This window comes from Gobio gobio, assembly GCF_949357685.1.
Source record: "Gobio gobio genome assembly, chromosome: 25".
NCBI lineage: Eukaryota > Metazoa > Chordata > Actinopteri > Cypriniformes > Gobionidae > Gobio > Gobio gobio.
The window spans coordinates 26,786,119-26,807,555 of NC_137121.1; the positions used below are offsets into that span (position 1 = coordinate 26,786,119).

Genomic DNA, 21,437 nt, shown 5'->3' on the forward strand with positions numbered 1-21,437 from the left:
CATTAAAATGGTTCAGTTTTGTTTTTAATGTCAAAGTAGTTATATTTCTTTATTAAGTTAATTTAGAAAAATGTTTAAAGCATTTTTTTGTTTGTTAAATTAAAGTTTTGAATTTAATTTGTCGACCCCCTGAGTCGACAGTGAGTCAACAACACGTTTGATCAATTTATCCTCTTAAATCAACACTTGACTTGTCTTGCTTATAATAAAATCCATAGGTATAAAACACTTCAGGCATCACAATATTGGTTTAAACGTTTAGCCTATACTATCACTTTTTTGAACCACTTTTAGTGCCATATAGAACCTTTTTTTTTGGAGTGTTCAAACATAAATTAATAAAAAACAGGCAGGTTGTCTTAACTTACACCTCTGCAAAATTAATATAAATCCGATCTTCAATTCTTGCGCTAGCCTGAGTTCACGTCAACGCAATATCAGAACGAGTGACCTAAGCACTGTAAGAGCATTTAGTCTCATTGGTTTTAATGAAGATGATTCTGTTTTTGAGCATCTAAGACGTTCGGCAGTTTGCGTGTTGGCTTGCTTTACTCATTCGCGGCGATACTCTAAACACTGTGCGAGCCGTCTTGACAGTCTTGGTGTCATGGTTTCATGTTGTTTCCACCAGCGCAGCACACCTCATTGTTTCTTTTAATTAATTAATGTCTAAAATATAAAATGAAGGAAAAAGCCCACGTTTGAGGTATGACGTGAAAATTGGCTCAAAGCCCAGCCCCAGGGGCAGAAATGCAGGGCTCTAGGTAGTCTGTTCTATAACTGAACAGAATTGTTTTTACTAGCTACTATAATATATCGAAACTGGGACGTAACAGATCTGTGTGTTCTGTATCATTAGTTCATTGCCCGTTCGCGGAGCAAATAGTGCCCGCGTGAGGCACGCCGTTTCTCCAGATTCCAGCCTTTATTAGAGAGAATTATGTTCATGTTTATTATGTTCAGCTCCTTCCCTCCGAAGCTTCGAATATTCGATGTTGATTACTACCAAAGCTTCGAAGCTCAAAAAATAGTATTCGGACCAGCCCTAAAAAACAGTAGTGTCAGATATTTTTTAAATTTGCGTTTTATTCCTGTGATGTAAAGCTGAATTTTAAGCATCATTACACCAGTCTTCAGTGTCACATGATCCTTCAGAAATGTAAATGCACTTAATTTATTTTAATTTTTATTGAATACATTGCACTATACTGAAATCTTTATACGACACATAATTAGACACATAACGTTGTTTAATGGAAATGCCGTCATTTCGCAATAGTTTTTTATCGACATTTAGAAAATATTGCAAAAGTTTTGCGTAAATCTGTAATGGAAACACAGTTGTCGCCCGAGTGAAGTCATGCAGTGTGAAACCCCTTGTCGCCGATCCATCGTGCAGTGTGCACACAGGAGCGACTGAATGCTAACCCCAGATAGTCCTGCAGAGTGGAGAGAGCAGTGATTCAACTACTTTGAAAATCATGCAGTGTGAACTCGGCATTAGGCGATACCAAAGGTTTACGATCATAAAAGCAGACTTCAACTGAGCAATACATTTATAGGTAGTAATTTTAGAGAGGAGATTAATTTTAATTCCGACTCTCTGCACTTTGAACACGTGACAGTGATTTACAAGGGACATGACTGAAACCCAAACCTTTGAGTAACTATAGAGCACTGAGAGGAAAATCTGAGGTTGGGTAAACACAGTTTAATCTCACATATAAAAGGCCGTGCTCATTTGGAGCCAGATCCGTCTTAAGCTGCACCATTGCTTTTCAAATGCACAAAATCAAGGGCTCAGTGTGACTAATGATATGGGTTGTATTTCCAGTTTAAGAGAGTTTGTGTGTATAGAAACAACACAGAGCATTTTATATGTTTGCCTTGCATGGGTTAATGTTTTAGTTTAAGGGAAAGTATCTCCAACTTCCAGTATGACGGATTGGATTGCTATCCATTGAACATCAAGAAGGAAAAAATACGTGGGACACAATTGAAAAAAAAAAATTTTTGTTTTGTGGTGTTTTTATTTAGTGATTTTGTTTTTTTGTTTTGCTTTGTGTTTTTTTTTATGGTTTTGTTGTGATTTGTGTTGGGTTTTTTTTTGTTCGTTTTGAATTTTGTTGCTTTAATATATACAATATGTAATTTCCGCTGCTAGAGGTCGCTTATTATTTGAAACAAAGGTGTAGCTCGATGACGCCAGTAAAGAGCGTGGAATCAGGGTAGTTGTCGTCTTCACCTCCACAGCCTAATGAAAAGCTGACAGACTCAGACATAAATCATGTTCATGGATGAAGCTAATGGGTCCTGTCATACACCCGGTGCAATGTGACGACAGGATCGCGACGCAAGTGTTTTTTTACTAGTTTCAGCACAACACAGTTATCATTTTCACGTCCAGTGCCACGTTGTTTAAATAACAAATGCACTCGCGCTCATCTGTTCGGCCATGGGCGTGCTGTTTTGAAAACCAAGGTGTGTTCAGGTGCATTGTTGGTGCTTTGCTATTTTGAGGAACTGAAAACGACTGCGCCATTGTCTTTAGACCAGGTTTTTGTTGGTCAATGGCGCAGTCTATTTCAGACAATATTTTTTGTGTTATTTAAAGGGCGCGTTAGTAATATGTGCCTATAGGCGGCTCCACAACGCGTGTACACTCTGATTTTTACACACACGCGCAGCAGCACACAGACATTTTTAAATTTAAAAAATGAAAGGATTCCTCTCTGGAGAAGCGAGAAGTCGCAACTTCTGCTATTTTCATTGCATATGTGGGGTAACGCAGTGCTGTTTACATAGTTAAAATAAAAATAATCATACTAAATAAATTTGAGTGTGTTGAAATTCTTAAAGACATACTGTTACTCTTTACATTTGCTCGGTGGCTGGTATGAGAGACCTGTTGCATTTGCAGTATCTAGATCGATATTAGAATATCATATTAATAAAAGTTGGATTACTTGTGTTGCTAAATGACAAGCAATTTGAGTTGAGATGTATAACAATGATTTGTTTTCTGTTGATAAATGTATCCAAACAGTTGCTCACCTGTCTAATAAAACACATAATATATTACACTGTGTCATAACTACACGTGACGTGATAAAAGGTATCTTTTCCATGTTAATTGGAGTTTTTGTCCTAACAAGCCGTGATGGCGACACGCGATGATTCCATTTTATAAACGGTTTCTATTTCTGCGACATTGCGGCTGGAACAACAACACAAAACATGGCAATGATAATCTCAGGTAGTGTTTATGTGCTTTATTTAATGTTAAAAGCGTGTAATGTGACTTTGAATATCATTTAGTGCTCAGCTTTGTAACGTAGTCGTTCTAAAAGCAACAATGGATAATTCACCTCAGATCTTGAAATTAAACAAATGGAAACAAGAACGTTCAATTTGTGAACAAACAAGTATATTCTATGACAAATTTGTTTTAGAAACTTAGTATGTGTTTTTGGTAATGTTTGAATGGTGTAATATTTGTGAATTTGATTATGTACTTATTCATTTTCTTGCAAGTGCCGTCAAGATTAACCTCTGGTGCCATAGCCTACACCTGCCTCGAGAGCCCGCCCACACACTGTTCTGATTGGCTGTGGTTTTTGATTGACTGTCGCATCTCGTAGTCACGTCTGGTGTGGACAGACAAGTTGCTTGACGTTGGAATCTTATCGCATCGCGTCTAGTTAGGACACGGTGTTTAAGTGTCTTTGGTGATTCCATGTTTTCTACGAAAGTAAAACTGGAAATCGAGGGAAACGCGGATATGACATCATTGACAGGCGATGCATGGTCCGTGTCCTGGTTAAAATGGCTGATTTCTCTGAATTTAAACACCGGAAACGTTTAGGATAATGCAAGTACACACGTCAACAAAATATATAACATTGTTCTAGTGATTATAGAATGTTTGAATCTAAAATTGTACATATTGTGCCTTTTAAATGAACTTTTATTTAACTTGTTTGCTCTTATCAAAGCAAAATTGTTGAACTTGATGGCATCATTGCTTGATAAGTTGCCCATAGCTGACATTCTGTTTTAGTTTGCCTAGCACCGAATAACAGTGGTTTAGTTTGTGTTTGGCCATATTTGTACAAGCAAGTTATTTGCAGTTTACACATAGATTAATCATATTTCTCTTTCTTTATTACGCAACCCTGTTTTGATTGACATACTGCAAATGAAACGCACCGTACGTTGGCATCTGCAGGCAACATCGATCTTCAAAATGCTAGGGCATGTACGAACCGCATTACCCTACAAGTATTCATATCAGTGGTTCTCTCTCTGGTTCAGAAGATCTTACATGTTCGCGTGGGCTTGGGAGCGATACCAGACAAGTCAACAGTACTTCAGACTTTGGCAAAAGTTAAGAGTGGAAGCAAAGAGTCTCGCTGCAGCCATCAGGGGCTTAGTGGAGCAAATCTTTCCATTTCTATTATATCTGAAAGTTGTTTTCCTCTTTTGAGCGGTGAATAATGAAAGTTCATGACATTACACGTGCCGTGGCGTTGGGGGAATACTCAAAAAAAAGAGTGGTGAGAGTCTCGCCGAACAAGAGCTCAACAGGAAAAATAGCCACAGAAGAAGCACAACCCTTGTCCAATTTGAGTCCCTATTTTCCCGCCAAAAAAGTGTCTTGGTCTGAGGAGAAGCTGTTGCTCATTCAATTAGCCTGTGTGTTCCACTTGTGCTTTCCAAGGGTCATGCTGGCCTGGCTTCCAAGTCCAGCGGGAGTGTGTGTATCAGACGTTTGCATAAGAAAGAGCAGTTAGAAGTAAGGTATGATATGTGTATGTCATAACAACCCAAATTTTGCCATTTGTGGTGTCTCAAATGCAGGTTCAACTGAAACTGATCACGGTGCTTTATTCTCCCAATTCTGCCAACTACGCCAAGGACGCACAATGGAGGAACGTTATGACGCACTGCCAAATGCTAATCAGTAATAACAAATGAGACATTGATGGATGTGTGTAGTGCATATCAGCAGGTGTTTCTGTTTGGTTCCAGCACATATGGTTGCTAAAAGCCAAAGAAATGGTTTTAAAGTGCAACACTGAAGTGTTTTAAGTTTTCAAATGGACCTATAAAATCTGACAAGCAGTGTTTTGGTTATGAAGGAACTACTGTTTTTGAGCCAAGTGAAGAAATCTAGTAAATGAACGAATTTTGTAAGTGAACGGATCTTTTAAAGGGGTCATATAATGCCATTTTTGTACAAGTTAATATGATTCTTTATCATCTAAAGAATCTAAATGAAAAGTTTGTAATATACTATAATTAAAAATTCTCATTAGTATTGTAAGAAAACACTAATTCTAATAGAGTGTTGCCTTGACAACAGTTGAGGGTATATTTTGGCAAAAGAATGGCAACGGGAATCTCTGTATCAATTTGAATCGGAGTCGGACCCGGAACAAGATGACGGCCCCAACGAAGTTCGACAATTAGGGTTCGAACAGGACGTTTCTGAATGGTTGGTTAACGTCATGTCACTTTGGTCTATCTTTGTATGTACTGGCAGGGTAGCGTAGTGAGATACGAATGCTATGTGTTTACTGATGTATAGGTTACTTCATTGACAGATTGTAGTGTTACCACGTTAATCACCAGCGAACACAGTTTGCAATAACACAATAACCATAACCCGTTGTTCATTATAAACGTGAGATTATGAATTATATTGAGAACATCATACACAGAAAGCATGCCGTAATGTAACTTACCCTGTAAACTTTAGCCGCATTCATCATGAAGCGTGCAAGCGATTTGCAAAGATTAATATAAAGGTTACACTCACTTCTTCTGGAGGTGCAGCAGGAACACGAATAGTTGGTACAGATCCTTTTTTCAGGAGCAGTTTCTTAGCAAAACCTGGTTTATACTGACCCTCCTTTACAAAGCAGTCTGCTGAGAAATGATTTGTGCAAACATGAAAGCATTGACGTTGAATTGGGGGAATATTCCCTTCGGGGTTGGGTGGGGGGGTGGGATGAATCTTGTAAGTAAACAGATCTTGTAGGTGAATGAATCTCGTAAGTGAACGGATCTTTTAATTTAAGTGAACGGATCTACAAAGTGAATGGATCTTCTAGGTGAATGAATCTTGTAAGTGAATGGATCTTTTAAGTAAACGGATCTACTTAGTGAACAGATCTTGTAAGTGAATAGATCTCTTAGGTGTATGAATTTTATAAGTGAACGGATCTCTTAGGTGTATGAATCTTGTAAGTGAATAGATCTCTTAGGTGTATGAATTTTATAAGTGAATAGATCTCTTAGGTGTATGAATCTTGTAAGTGAACGGATCTCTTAGGTGTGTGAATCTTGTAAGTGAATAGATCTCTTAGGTGTGTGAATCTTGTAAGTGAATAGATCTCTTAGGTGTATGAATCTTGTAAGTGAATAGATATCTTAGGTGTATGAATCTTGTAAGTGAACGGATCTCTTAGGTGTATGAATCTTGTAAGTGAATAGATCTCTTAGGTGTGTGAATCTTGTAAGTGAATAGATCTCTTAGGTGTATGAATCTTGTAAGTGAATAGATCTCTTAGGTGTATGAATCTTGTAAGTGAATAGATCTCTTAGGTGTATGAATCTTGTAAGTGAATAGATATCTTAGGTGTATGAATCTTGTAAGTGAACGGATCTCTTAGGTGTATGAATCTTGTAAGTGAATAGATCTCTTAGGTGTGTGAATCTTGTAAGTGAATAGATCTCTTAGGTGTATGAATCTTGTAAGTGAATAGATCTCTTAGGTGTATGAATCTTGTAAGTGAATAGATCTCTTAGGTGTATGAATCTTGTAAGTGAATGGATCTCTTAGGTGTATGAATCTTGTAAGTGAATAGATCTCTTAGGTGTGTGAATCTTGTAAGTGAATAGATCTCTTAGGTGTATGAATCTTGTAAGTGAATAGATCTCTTAGGTGTATGAATCTTGTAAGTGAATAGATCTCTTAGGTGTATGAATCTTGTAAGTGAATAGATCTCTTAGGTGTATGAATCTTGTAAGTGAATAGATCTCTTAGGTGTATGAATCTTGTAAGTGAATGGATCTCTTAGGTGTATGAATCTTGTAAGTGAATAGATCTCTTAGGTGTGTGAATCTTGTAAGTGAATAGATCTCTTAGGTGTATGAATCTTGTAAGTGAATAGATATCTTAGGTAGGGTTGGGTACCGAAATCCGGTTCCAATATGGCACCGGTACTTATATAACCGGTATGTACCGGACCGAATCAGAACGCAGATTTCGGTTCCTCATTTCGGTGCCAAAATTCAAACGTGCTTTCGCGCTTTGGCTGAGCCAGAGACAGACGCTCAGCGCTGGTCACATCACAACTCATGACAACTATTCAGTGTTTTCAACGACATCATGTTTATTTCAGGTTTCAGACATTTAAATGTTCATAAGTAGGCTACTAGCAAAAAACACACACTGATGTCTATGAAAGCGGCAATGACCATCCTTTCAGACGGTAATAATTTGACTAACGTTACGTGTTTTATTCACATCAGATAAATGCACATTATATAGTAACTATATAGTTTACTCTATTCTTCTTCCAGTTCACTGGTCACTTACTTTCATGTATTTTGTAAGACGAGAATGAACTCAAGTGTTGTAAATCCGACAGATCCGATTCTGAGGCGCAAACTAACATGGCGCCGCCCATTGCGCTTTATAGATCAACTAACACACATTCACTCACACATTTGAACATCAGATAGTTCGTGACACAGTTAAGAAGTTTGTGAATATTTTGAATAAAAAGAAAAAACGAAATAAACCCGATACAGCTGAGCTGTCAGCGCTATTGCGGCTGCTGTGTGTCATGTGAGAAACATGACGCGTCACCATGGAAACATTAAGGCGATGCGTTCAAAAATATTTAGCCAGAGAATATGATCATATTTCAAAATAAAGCTGAAGCTCGAAGCTGGTTTGTAGCAGAGCAAGAATACAGACGACTGCTGTTATTACTGTAACTGTTTAGAGTTATATTAGGCTTGTTGTAGTTGGGTGGCTTAGGTTTTACTGTGAATTTGTAAATATGTCAATTATAATTTGTAAATAAGTAAATTGTGTTTTGTATTTATTTATATTCATACATTTAAGTATACATTAAACTTTTAATAAATGGTTCAATTTAAATAATAAATAAATAAATAAAAAGTAGGGATGCACCGATATGAACATTTTGGCCGATACCGATAACCGATAATTCTTAATATTTGAAAGCCGATAACCGATATATTGGCCGATAAATCTAAATACAAATTTTAATAAACTCTGAGAGCCTGATTACAAAAACAAAAGGCTCACCATTAAAAGCCATGTCCCAAACACTTCAACATAAATCAAACCTATACACTACAGTAGCCTATTTGTACCAGTGTGAGATTCCTTACCTTTTCAAATTAATTTTACACTCATATGGCCAAAATTTTTTTTTAACACTTTACAATAAGGTTTAATTTTTGTTAGTATTAGTTAACCAACAATGAATGAACAATACTTCAACAGGATTTATTAATTTTAGTTCATGTTAATCTCAACATATTCAGACCCAAAGTTGTGTCTTTTAACATTAGGTATGAACTGTGAATGGACTGTTACAAAACACAAACATTTTATTACTAAAAGAAACAAAGGTTATTGCTCTCTGTTTGTTCATGATAGTTAATGCATTAATAAAATGAGACCTTATTTTTAAAATGTTACCAAAAATTATATTGTCTAAAAAATAAAAATAATATACCTAAATAATGCAAACAAGTAATTGAACAGCATTACTTAGGCTGCATAATAAAGAATCAGAATGCAAGTGCATGAAATAACCTCCGCACAGACGATAAAGAAATGGTTTTAATCAAACCATATTGTTGATGGAAATGATACGAGAACAATAAAAGTGCTAATTATTAAAAATAATGCTTCTGTGTTTTTGAAAAAAATATATGTTTAATATTACAGTAATAGTAAACATCTGTAATATTAGTCTAGTCTATTAGGAATAATGTTGCTGTTTGAGAGCGCGCTGAAGCTGGAGAGAATGAACGAACAACCATAAACTGAAGCGCTTAGAAGTTTAATTAACAACTAAACGCATCATATATGAGAACAATCAGATATTTATACAAAATAAATATAATATTACAACTTATATTAGCACAAAATCACGCATAGGTGAAGGGTTATAACTCCTGTGGATGCTCTTCCCCTGTTTGAGAGCGTGCTGAAGCTGAAGATGATCACCGGTACAGTGAAGCACTGCGGGTTATTGACTTAACGAAACACATCCTATATGACTTTAATCAGATGTTTATACTACAAAAACGTAATATTACGACTTACATATGCTTTAAATGACGCGAATGCACAAGCAAACTTGACTGTGCTGGTCAGAATGCGTTGTTGACGTTTCCCACAACAGCGCGCTGAAAAACAACTAAACCCAGAGAATTCACTACGTTTTATAACAGAAATATTCTCATTGCAGTGTTATGTAGCCTATAGGACAGTCCCAGTAGTTATTAATGCTGTGCATTTCTGTTTGAAATGCGCGCGCCGGTACAATGAAGTGCTTTACTGCATCGTTAATTAACTCAACCAAACGCATCCTATATGGGATTATATACACAAAATAATAAATATAATATTACAACTTACAATGGCACAAAAGGCTGTGAATGCACAAGCAAACTTGACTGTGCTCGTCATGAAGGTGTAACTCCGTGGGCGCGCGCTGAAGCTAAAGACCGTTACAATGAAGTGCTTTACTGCATCGTTTATTAACTCAACCAAACGCATCCTATATGATATTACATACACAGAATAATAATAAATATAATATTACAACTTACAATGGCACAAAAGGCTGTGAATGCACAAGCGAACTTGACTGTGCTCGTCATGAAGGTGTAACTCCGTGGGCGCGCTCTTCCCTCAACAAACGCGCTGAAACACAACGCTCTTTTACAGCCTATTCTATTCTCATTATCATTTTATGTAGATTATAGAAGACTTGCGCTGCACATGTTGCACATAACTGTATTTTCCTTTTCGAAGTGATTCCAAACATAGGCTATTTAGAGCAATTCAAACCCATCATGGTGGACAGCGCGTCCGTCTCAGCTGAAGGAAATAATACATTATCTATCGGCTTGACTATATCGGTCAAATTTTCTTATTGGACCGATAACGATAACATCAAAAATAATCATTTATCGGCCGATAACGATATGTTGCCGATATATCGTGCATCCCTAATAAAAAGCCATTTAATGTCATCCACCTCGTTTGGTGGCCTTTAAAAAAAAAAAAAAAGTATCGGTTCAGGAACCGTTTAGGCACCGGAACCGTTTTAAAAGTATCGGTTTGGCACCGGAATCGAAAAAAACCCAAACGATACCCAACCCTAATCTTAGGTGTATGAATCTTGTAAGTGAATAGATCTCTTAGGTGTGTGAATCTTGTAAGTGAATAGATCTCTTAGGTGTGTGAATCTTGTAAGTGAATAGATCTCTTAGGTGTGTGAATCTTGTAAGTGAATAGATCTCTTAGGTGTGTGAATCTTGTAAGTGAATAGATCTCTTAGGTGTATGAATCTTGTAAGTGAATAGATCTCTTAGGTGTATGAATCTTGTAAGTGAATAGATCTCTTAGGTGTGTGAATCTTGTAAGTGAATAGATCTCTTAGGTGTGTGAATCTTGTAAGTGAATAGATCTCTTAGGTGTGTGAATCTTGTAAGTGAATAGATCTCTTAGGTGTGTGAATCTTGTAAGTGAATAGATCTCTTAGGTGTATGAATCTTGTAAGTGAATAGATCTCTTAGGTGTGTGAATCTTGTAAGTGAATAGATCTCTTAGGTGTATGAATCTTGTAAGTGAATAGATCTCTTAGGTGTATGAATCTTGTAAGTGAACGGATCTCTTAGGTGTATGAATCTTGTAAGTGAATAGATCTCTTAGGTGTGTGAATCTTGTAAGTGAATAGATCTCTTAGGTGTATGAATCTTGTAAGTGAATAGATCTCTTAGGTGTGTGAATCTTGTAAGTGAATAGATCTCTTAGGTGTATGAATCTTGTAAGTGAATAGATCTCTTAGGTGTGTGAATCTTGTAAGTGAATAGATCTCTTAGGTGTGTGAATCTTGTAAGTGAATAGATCTCTTAGGTGTATGAATCTTGTAAGTGAACGGATCTCTTAGGTGTATGAATCTTGTAAGTGAATAGATCTCTTAGGTGTGTGAATCTTGTAAGTGAACGGATCTCTTAGGTGATCGGATCTTTTAGGTGAATGGATCTTTTATGCCGAGTTCACACTGCCCAATTTTAGGCCCGATTTTGACTCGCCGTCAGGTTTTGTGCAATCACAGTTAAATGCCCGAAATCATAGGCAAATCGGTGCTCGTGCACGTGTGTGACAATCACACAGTGTGAATGATCAAAGATGCGTTCAGAGAGAATCGTAGACGAGTCGCCAACACCCGTGATATATTTGGCTTGCTATATATCTGTATCTGTCGCTGATTCAAACTCCTGCTGTGTGAAACGTGTTTTGACTGAAAAATACATTGGTGATGACCGACAGCCAATGAGAGAGCAAGATACAGGGTAGCGGGAGGTTGAGGGAGGAGTTATAGACCAGAATATCAGTATTTTAATAGATATATTTACAATTATATCAAACAGAAACAAAGCACAAACATTTGCTTGACCAACCACAGAAAGTTCAAACTCTCAAACTCTCTTTGCAGAACACAACCATTGCTCCCTGTGTCTCCCCAACCATTTCCTTCACCATAATCTTTTTTCTTTTTCTCCTTTTCGCTGCAATCCAGCGCACAGACAATTTGCGTTGTTTACTTGACACATCTCACGTGTGTTTGGTTGTGAAACGAAGTTTGCGCACTGGAGAGAGTTGTCTGTGATTCTTCCTATTGTACAGTCATGCAGTGTGAAACCTCCTGTCGCCGATTCATCGTGCAGTGTGAAAACAGCAGCGACTGAATGCTACCCCAGATATTCATGCAGTGTGAAAAGAGCAGTGATCCGCAAGTTTGAAAATCGTGCAGTCTGAACTTGGCATTAGGGGAACAGATCTTGTAAAGATCTTCTAGAAAAGATCTTCTAAGTGAATGGAACTTGCAGGTGAGCTGATGTTGTAATTGAATGAATCTTGTAAGTGAATGGGAAAGGAATGTTTCATTAGTTGGACATGCTGAGCAAATACACCCCATGCCAAACAAGCCTGTGTTTTGAGTCTGAATGACGCATCCTGTTTGGGAATGTACTAAATATACTGGGTCATGAATCACCTCAACGAACACGGCCTGTTGTTTTTGAACCAGACCAATGGTGACTGTACAAAGAAGGACATGTTGTTCATTCATCATGATAGTTTGATTCAGTAAGCAGAGAAAGGGGGGTGCAAGAATGTTTTCAATTTGATATTAATGACACTCATTATCAAATGATTTAGTTTATTTAAATTATTGTCCATTTTGAAGGCTTGATAATGTTCAGAAGCTGTCAAAATAAAGGCAAAAATCCTGCGTTGTTGTCATTTGTTGAGAAAAGGCTAATGTCTAATAACCTGACTGATAAAAAACACATGCTAATGACTAATGAAGTCTTAATACGTCTAAACAACTAAACGTCAAAATGTTGGCAATGTATACAGAGTGAAGTAATAGTAATTAATGCATCACTGACCTTTTTTTCTTCTGTTTTTCTCCAGGCTTCTGGATTTTCCTGGTGTGGGATTCCCAAATTAAAGACCAGTAGGTAGGCTTTTTTTCTTCTCACCCCTCCCAAAACAAGTTTCCCTCTGGGTGCTATGTTTTTTCGCCTTTTCTCCAAGTGTCTGTTCATCTTTCGAAATTTCTGTAGAGAGACTAAATCTGTTGGGCTACAGCTAATCTACAGTAAGTTAGCGCTGTGGGTTAGATTTATAAACCACTCAGTGTCACTTAAATGTGCAGGACGTTATTCTGTGATTCTAGAACAGAGCTCTGGTATCATATTTTTAATTCAATTTAAAGCCTCTACAATTTTACGCCATTTGTATATCTTTGTGTGGTTTTAGCCTTCAGTTTGAGGGCTTTTATTCTTTTGGCTTGTTTGTGGTGATTTTTGAGCTGTTTGATATTGAATCATGAAAAAGCTGCACAATTAGGTGGAAGACATTAGTTAACAGAAATGAATTGGAAGCAGTAGTTGCATTCTGATCATTCCTACATGTCCTTTAAGACCATCGACTTTCAACCTCTCGCATGCTTTTCCACTCTGCCTATATAAGTTTGGGCTAATTTCCTGAGCCCCTCGGTTGCTTGTAATGCTGATTGGCAAATGTGTTCCAGAGCGGTTGGCGTCATCTTCAGTAAAGCCTCAGTGCTGATGATGTAAAGATTTGGCTGTAAGCTGCTATAAGCTTATGAGCCAGTCAGTCCCAATCAATTTACTCTCCTCTTAGTCCAGTTAAACCTCGACGCACAGAGGCCACAATGGCGTAATGTTGGCGGTTATGGTCTGGGTCGCACAAGGAGAACAACTTCTCCGTTTTTGTTTTGGCGGCAGTGTGACGCTGGGGTCACGGAGAGCTCATGGTTTAGTGAGGAGTTGCCCAAGTTAAAGGATGTGTAGTTTAAAGGGCATATTGCAGGTTAGAGACCTATAGAAAAATAGTGTAGGAACTAGATTTTATTTAATAATAATATACTTATAAATACGCTACTAAGGCTTTTGGAGTTGTTTTTGTGAGAGAATTTTACTTCCACATCTAAGGGTGCATTCACACTTGTAGTTTGGTTTGTTTGGTCCGGACCAAAAAACAAAAACAAAACATACAGTCCTGGTCCGCTTAGTGTTCACACTGGCATTTTTAACAGCGAACCTAAAGTTACCGAACCAAAGGCAAAGGGATACGGTCACAACCTGATTGGTCGGCTTTTATGACGTATATTTCGTGGACTTAACGGACACGCGCACGCAGCCGCCATTGTAAGTCCACAAGACCGAAAGTGCATATGAAGGGTGCCATTTGGGACAGGGCCACTGTGTGCTGGATTAAATGCGATCATTTTATGCGTGTACATATGGTTTTATATTTAGCAGCTGAGAACTCACGAAGAGCTCATAAAATGTTCAAAACATTCAAAACAGCACCAGGATTTCCTCCGTTGTATGCAGAAACGAAGATCTGCATATATTGATGTAGGGTTGTGCCGATGGACGATATCATCGTCCATCGTGATGGCTGACTGACATAACGATGGAGCACCACCATCGTGATGCCACGACCCCCATTGCGAGTCTTGTTGTGAGTGCGAAGCACACTAAATCCTTTTCTATAGTTAAAAACTTTGCAGGGATTGCCCTGAAAATTAAATTGAGAATATAACTAATGCATATTCTATTTTATATACTGTAGTCTATGCCAGATATAGCCTACATTTTGAAATAATAAACGAGGCTCAAACATCCATTTCAAGCATGCGTGTTTCTTTCAGCGCTTCCGTCAGTGAAACAACACACCACAGCCTGTTAAATATTTAAACAAGTATCAGTAAATAATGGTAACCTAAAGAATATAAGAAAATTAAATATTATTAAAAAAGAAAAATTGTTAATTTCCCCTCAATGATGCGTCCCCTCCGCTCTGCGCGAGATGAAACACGAGCTGGATAGACACCTTCTCAAATATCTTCGTCTTCATGTTTTCTCATGATCTTGCAAAGCAACACTTGTTGTAAAAGTTCTGAAGAGCATATTTTATCTTCCACAAGGTAAAGCTATGTTTGATTATTCACTGCCAGAGAAAACGAAAGTAAAATGGCCTCTGTGTGTGAAATGCGCTATTCAAATAAACTTGACGCGCCTTACCAAGTCTAATAACAAGCACAAACTGTGTTAAATAAAATTAAGTAAAAAGGTAGCCTATTCGTCCCACAATGTTTTTCTACTTTCCCACAGTAAAGGACGTGAATGGGTATAATAGACTTAATTATAAACAAACGAAAGGAAGAAACGTTTATAATTCCCTGCGAAATGGGTGCGACGCGAGTGAAGATTTGAGAAAAGAAAAGAGATAAATGTCCATGTGGGATAAAATAACAATTTATTTTATAATGATGTATGATGACGTGTAATGGTGTAGTAGTGGTGTCCCACACTTTTTTGATGGTCCCTTTTGAGCTTTCTGTTGTCTATAAGTAACTTTGCAACTACATGTCAACTAACTCTCATTAGAGTATTAGTAGACTGTCTGCTTAATGTTATTGTGATTGTCTCCCAACAGACATTCTACTGACTATAAGTAACAACTTATTCTAACCCTACTGTTCTACTAATACTCTATTAGTTACTCTATTCTATTTTTAATGACTCTCTGTGGTCATTAAAAATCCCAGGATGTCCTTCGACAAAGAGTAGGGGTGTAACCCTCTCTCCATCATGGCCTCCTAATCATCCCCATATACAGATTGGCTTCATCACTCTGTCTCCTCTCCACCAATCAGCTGGTGTGTGGTGGGCGTTCTGGCGCAATATGGCTGCCGTCGCATCATCCAGGTGGATGCTGCACATTGGTGGTGGTTGAGGAGATTCCCCCTTCTATATGTAAAGCGCTTTGAGTGCCTAGAAAAGCGCTATATAAATGTAACAAATTATTATTATTAATACTCTAATGAGAGTTAGTAAACATGTAGGTGCAACGTTACTTATAGTCAACAGAATGTGTTAAAATAACCAACTTGTAGTGTGACCAACTTTGTAGCAGATACTATTTGCACCTCAGTGTTTTGTTGTATATTATAAAACAGGATGCAATAATAACATATTTAGAGTATTTGATTATATTTATTTATATCATAAATGGATGCTTCCTTATTTGGACATTACTTGCCTTTGTCCCTAAAGCCCTGCACCTACCCCTAACCCTACTCGTTAAAGACTTTATTCACACTATTAAATACCTGTTACTTTATTTCTGTAACATCTGTGACAATTTCCACTAATATTTCCTTAAATTTTATTTAAAATAAACACCACCCCGAGCTGATATGTGATGGGAAAAAGGAGAAAAAAGAGTTTGGGAAAAGGCTGATTCAAACCCGCATGAACAGCTAACGCCACCCCTTACTCTCCACACCACTGCTCCTGTTATCCTGTGTTTCTTGTGGACTAGTAGTCGTTCATTTAAGCAGTTAGTCTACTAATCACACGTTTATTAGGTTAATTACTTAAATATATAGGCTACTAGGGTGGCAGAATATGCCTATTCCGCATTCAAGCGCGCATATAAAGCTTGCTGCAAAGCACTGGCAAATGTCATGATAATGAATGTCGGAAATAGCAAGGAGACATTTTTATTATTTATTAATAATCTAGTGTTGTCTGAGTCATGTCGGCTGCAAAGATGTCATCTCGACAGTAGTCCGCTTTCATACGGATTATATAATCAGAGAGTATTTGTTTTCGATTAGAGTTGGTTTGTTTAAAAGTAGACATTCCAAGCTTTCTATATTTATATTTTTTGCATATTTATGTGGCCTATACGCTGAATTTCGGTTCAATTATGTGGCGCACAGCAGTTCAGGGAATCCTGTTTGTTTTCTTTATTTTACAAAAGCACAATGCTCAGGTGCTATTGTGAGTGTCCACAATTTACAGTTTGGAATGATGTATTACTCTTATCTATGACCATATCTTATCTATCTATCTAATCTATATGAGTTGAAAAAATGCAAGTGATCGCGCCGGCGCATCCATGTCATGCAGTAAGCGCTATACTTTAGCTTCCGCACGTCACACAAACACTTGGATATGCGCCTAATAATAGCGCACATTTATCTAGGTTACTGTTAGAGCAAGCAGCCATAGCTACTTGCTAAAAGTTTCTATTTGCATGTTTCGAATGATAAGCCATATTTGAGGTTGATGTATGATAGACAAACTTTTGGATTTCCTGACTGACATACTGACATACTGACATACTGACCACAAGGATCCCCGTTAATGATCTGTTCCTCATGGACTGTGTGAGTTTTAACTGCCTAATAAAATCTTGGTCGACTAAGCCTCTTTTCGTTGATCAACGTTTAGTTGACTATAGGGGCCAGCCCTTGTGTAAATTAGCCTCTGCCAACAAATTGGGCTATTTGCACTTGGTATGTAAAAATACACTTTTTTTTCTGTCTAATAATTTTTTTTTTTGTGCATTCAAGAAGTGATGTACCTCTACCTACTTTTTTGCGAAACGCAAAAAACTTACCAATACATACAAATCACTGAAAAACAAAAATGAACATGGTAAAACGGCAAGAACTTTTTATTCTTTTTAAACAAAATTATGATTACAGGGACAGATTATCGATTAATAAAGACTTGCTGCATATGATATTATGACCCCAAAACACTTTTTACCATAGTACGTGATTTGTAAACTGAATACATTTAGAAGTTTGCATCACATAACCAGCTCCATATGTTTGAATTTTCTGACTTGCTCGGTAACTCACATGGTACAGAATTGTACTTGCGATGCGTCGCACGGGTACGAGTCCCGTGAAACACAAGTTACGACAAAAGACTTGCAAGCCAAAGTGGCATGGTTGCTTCATCAATTGCGTTTTTATGTCACATTTGCTTTAATGTGGGTTTAATGGGGCTATAAGATTTAGGTTTAGGGTTTAGTGTAGTTGGTACATTATTTTAAAAAGTGATGGAGCATTAATCTTTTAGCGACACTCACCTGGGTTGGGACAACCGACAAGGTCACATCTGTATAAAAACATCTGCCATATAACTAATACTAAAATCTTTTTAGTAATACTATATACATTTGTTGATGATAATTATATTATTTATTTATATTTATGTAAACCATTTGAAAACCAGAGCTCAAGACAGCATGATGGACAGTGTAACTACATAAGCTTGACAGTTTAAGCATGTTGAGCTAAAACATGTAAAGAATTACAATGACACAAAACATCAAATGTGACTGATTAATAAACAGAAAAATAAAAGAGAACCTGTAATATATACCATGTTATTGCCATCATACTGATTTCCGATTGGGAAAGATGTGATGAAAGAAAAAAACCAATGCGTCCTGTGTGAACGACCAGTTAGACAAATACAGAGAAAGAGAAATTCAAGAGAGACAGAGTGATGAACAAATTAGTTCAGACAAAATAAACCAACAGACAAAAATACATTTTGACTACCCAGAGTCAGCACAAAAGAAACGTACGTCTTTTCATAAATACACAGAGAAAAGACAAATAAATGAATGTTCTTTTACAAAGTGTAAGCATGTTAGAACATCCAAATTTCCCCTTATGTGAACGATTTCAGCACTAGGAGAAAAGAAAGCAAAAGGATTAGTTTGAGTTATTTGTCTTTCAGCAGAAGCTTTTATCTAAAGAAACTTACTGGGGGAACCTCAGGTTAAACACTGCTCAAAGCTGTAATGAGGACAGGATGAGTCAATCTCACAAAGAAATGTCCCTGTCATGCTTCCCCCTAAAATCAGGGGAAAAAATGTGAAATGGGGATGTGATTCATTTATTAAAAATAGATTTTAGTCATAAAAATACATTATCTTATATTTTTAGTGAGAATTTGCTAGGGATGGGAATCGTAAGTTATTGATTCTGGTTCTGACTCCTCTTGAAGATTTTGGTTCTTTAACCTTTCATTGGAGATTCTTTATTCTTATTGTCAGCCAGTCAGTAACCATACTCATATGAGCATTAAGTACAGCGTACATTGTATGGTATATGTTTTTAATTCACTAAAAATATGCACTCATTCAGGAATTGAACTACACTGGTTGTGTTTGATTCACTAAAACGATTCAGTTCATAAGATTCATTCGTTGGGGGATTGGACTACTCTACTTGTGCCTGTATATATTTGTTTCTCTTAAAAAGAAACCACTCAAAATATTTATTTGTTGGGAATTGGACTACACTGGTTATGCTGTATGTGTTTGATTCACTAATAAGAACCTGCTTATAAGATTAATTTGTTCAAGATTCTGACTACAATGGTTGCACTGTGTTTCTGATTCACTAAAACGAACGGGCTCAAAATATTAATTCCTTTGAGAGTTGGACTACACTGGTTGTGTTCTGTGCGTTCAATTCACTCTAAAAAGAATCGACTCATAAAATGCACTTCTTTGGGGATCTGACTACAATCAATGCACTGTATGTTTTTGATTCACTAAAAAGAACCGGCTCATAAAATTAATTTGTTCTGCAATCTGACTACAGTGGCTGAAGCTGTATGTTTTTGATTCACTAAAAAAGAACCTCCTCAAAAGATGAATCATACGGGAGTTGGACTTGGACTGCAGAACCAGTTTTCAGTTCCTAACCCTGATTCTGAGTCAAGAAAACGTAGAGATCCTGGCAGTAGGCTACTGAGTATTGGTGTGGGTGGTATTTTGGATGTTTTGGATGAGAGTTCAACCAGATCATTTCAGTATCTGCCATCTTTAGGTTGCCAGCCCAGGTTTAAACCAGAACCAATTACACAGTGAAGTGGAGAAATGTGTAAAAGAGCAAGAGATTAAGAGTGTAAGCAGTGCAGGATGTATCCTAAGCTGAAGACTGAAGAGCATGCCTTGTCTGAGAGCTCTTTTGAGGCTGGAAGCTCAGGATTTGTGTGGAAACTGGGATTGCGTCCATTTTGCAGATCCACATGATCCCTGCCAGAGCAATCAGGTATCAGAGCTCGCACCAAAGTGCTACATTCCCCTCATGCGCTCAACAGGCGAGGATTCGCACAGATTCGGCCTGTCCTTTGAGCCGGAGTCCTGAAAAATCAAGGGATATAAGTCCCCTTGTTTTCGGGAGCAGTTGCCAGATATTGTGTTTCGGTAAGAGCTTACAGGAAAAGTAAAGCCATATGAAGCAAATCGCATTAGATTCTATCAGAATCGACTCCAGGGATGGACATAATGCTGATGCATTCCGATATAAATACATGTTTCCGATACTTTTCAAACCTCAGGTTCCTCTCGCAGGGAAATGCAATGCTTCCTTTCCAACAATGAAATCACATTTAATTTTCTTTAACATCGAGTGATGTTAAAAACAATGAGTACCAAATTTAGCAAGACTTGCCTTTTTCGTCTCATGAATAATTGGATTACTTACTAGATTATTAATTTTTTTTTTGTCAAATTGCTAGTTTTGATTCACCCAGTATTTCAGAAACTGCTGATCTACTGAGATTTTCACGCGCAACCATCTCTAGGGTTTACAGATTATGGTCAAAGATATGATAGAAGATAAAATATCCATGATGGAATAAGATAAAATATCCAGTGAGCGGCAGTTCTGTGGGTGAAAATGCCTTGTTTATGCCAGAAGTCAGAGGAGAATGGCCAGAGTGGTTCAGCTGATAGAAAGGCAACAGTAACTCAAATAAGCACTGAATTCTGCAGAATAACGTCTTTGAATGCACAACATGTCCAACCTTGAAGCAGACGAGCTTCAGCAGCAGAAGACACATCGGTGATACTCCTATCAGCTAAGAACAGCTTTAAATTTAAATTTCTCAAACTGAATGGCAGTAAAACTGAAGTACTCCTCATAGGCACTAATTCTATTCTGTCCAGGTCCGGCAATTTTGCTTTATCCATTGACGGTTCCTCCGTTTTTCCTTCCCGTCAGGTTAGGAACTTGGGAGTCATCTTTGACAGCACCCTTTCATTTGAAGCACACATTAACAACATAACCAGGTCTTGTTATTTTCATCTCCGTAATGTTTCTCGCCTCCGTCCAATTCTCTCTCCGCGTAGTTCTGCTATTCATGTTCATTCGCTTATCACCTCTCGCATTGATTACTGTAATTCACTTTTATCTGGTTTACCACACAAATCTTTTCATAAACTTCAACTTATTCAAAATTCTGCTGCACGAATAATAACCCGGACTCCATCAGTTCAACATATTACTCCATCACTTCAGCAGCTTCACTGGCTTCCTATCAAATCCCGGATTGAATTTAAAATTCTTCTCCTCACTTACAAATCTCTTCATAACCTTGCTCCATCCTACCTTTCAGCTCTCTTACAGCCCTACACCCCTTCTCGAACTCTTCGCTCTTCCTCATTGGGTCTTCTCCATGCACCCCCGGCTCGTTTAACCACTATGGGTCATCGGGCTTTTAGCCGTGCTTCTCCTCGCCTCTGGAACTCTCTCCCAGTCAGCATCCGCAATTCTGATTCATTACCTCAATTTAAAACCAGACTTAAAACCCATTTATTTAGACTAGCTTTTCCTTCGTGATTACTGTGTGCACTCACTTTTAGCACTTTGTGTTTGTGATGGTCATGTTTGTAAATGTTGATTTCTTTATGGTTTATTGGTATTGCTCTTTACTGTTCATTT

The 21,437-nt window shown here is 37.5% G+C and overlaps 1 protein-coding gene across 2 annotated transcripts in view; it reads left to right on the forward strand.

Moving 5' to 3' along the window:
- The window catches only part of znf469 (zinc finger protein 469), a 463,873-nt gene that overhangs the window by 128,348 nt on the left and 314,088 nt on the right, over positions 1 to 21,437 (forward strand). For both annotated transcript variants that reach the window (XM_079809305.1, XM_079809306.1), the window contains exon 3: positions 12,767 to 12,813. The gene's annotated coding sequence lies outside the window, so the exon portion shown is untranslated. The remainder of the gene's footprint in view (positions 1 to 12,766; positions 12,814 to 21,437) is intronic.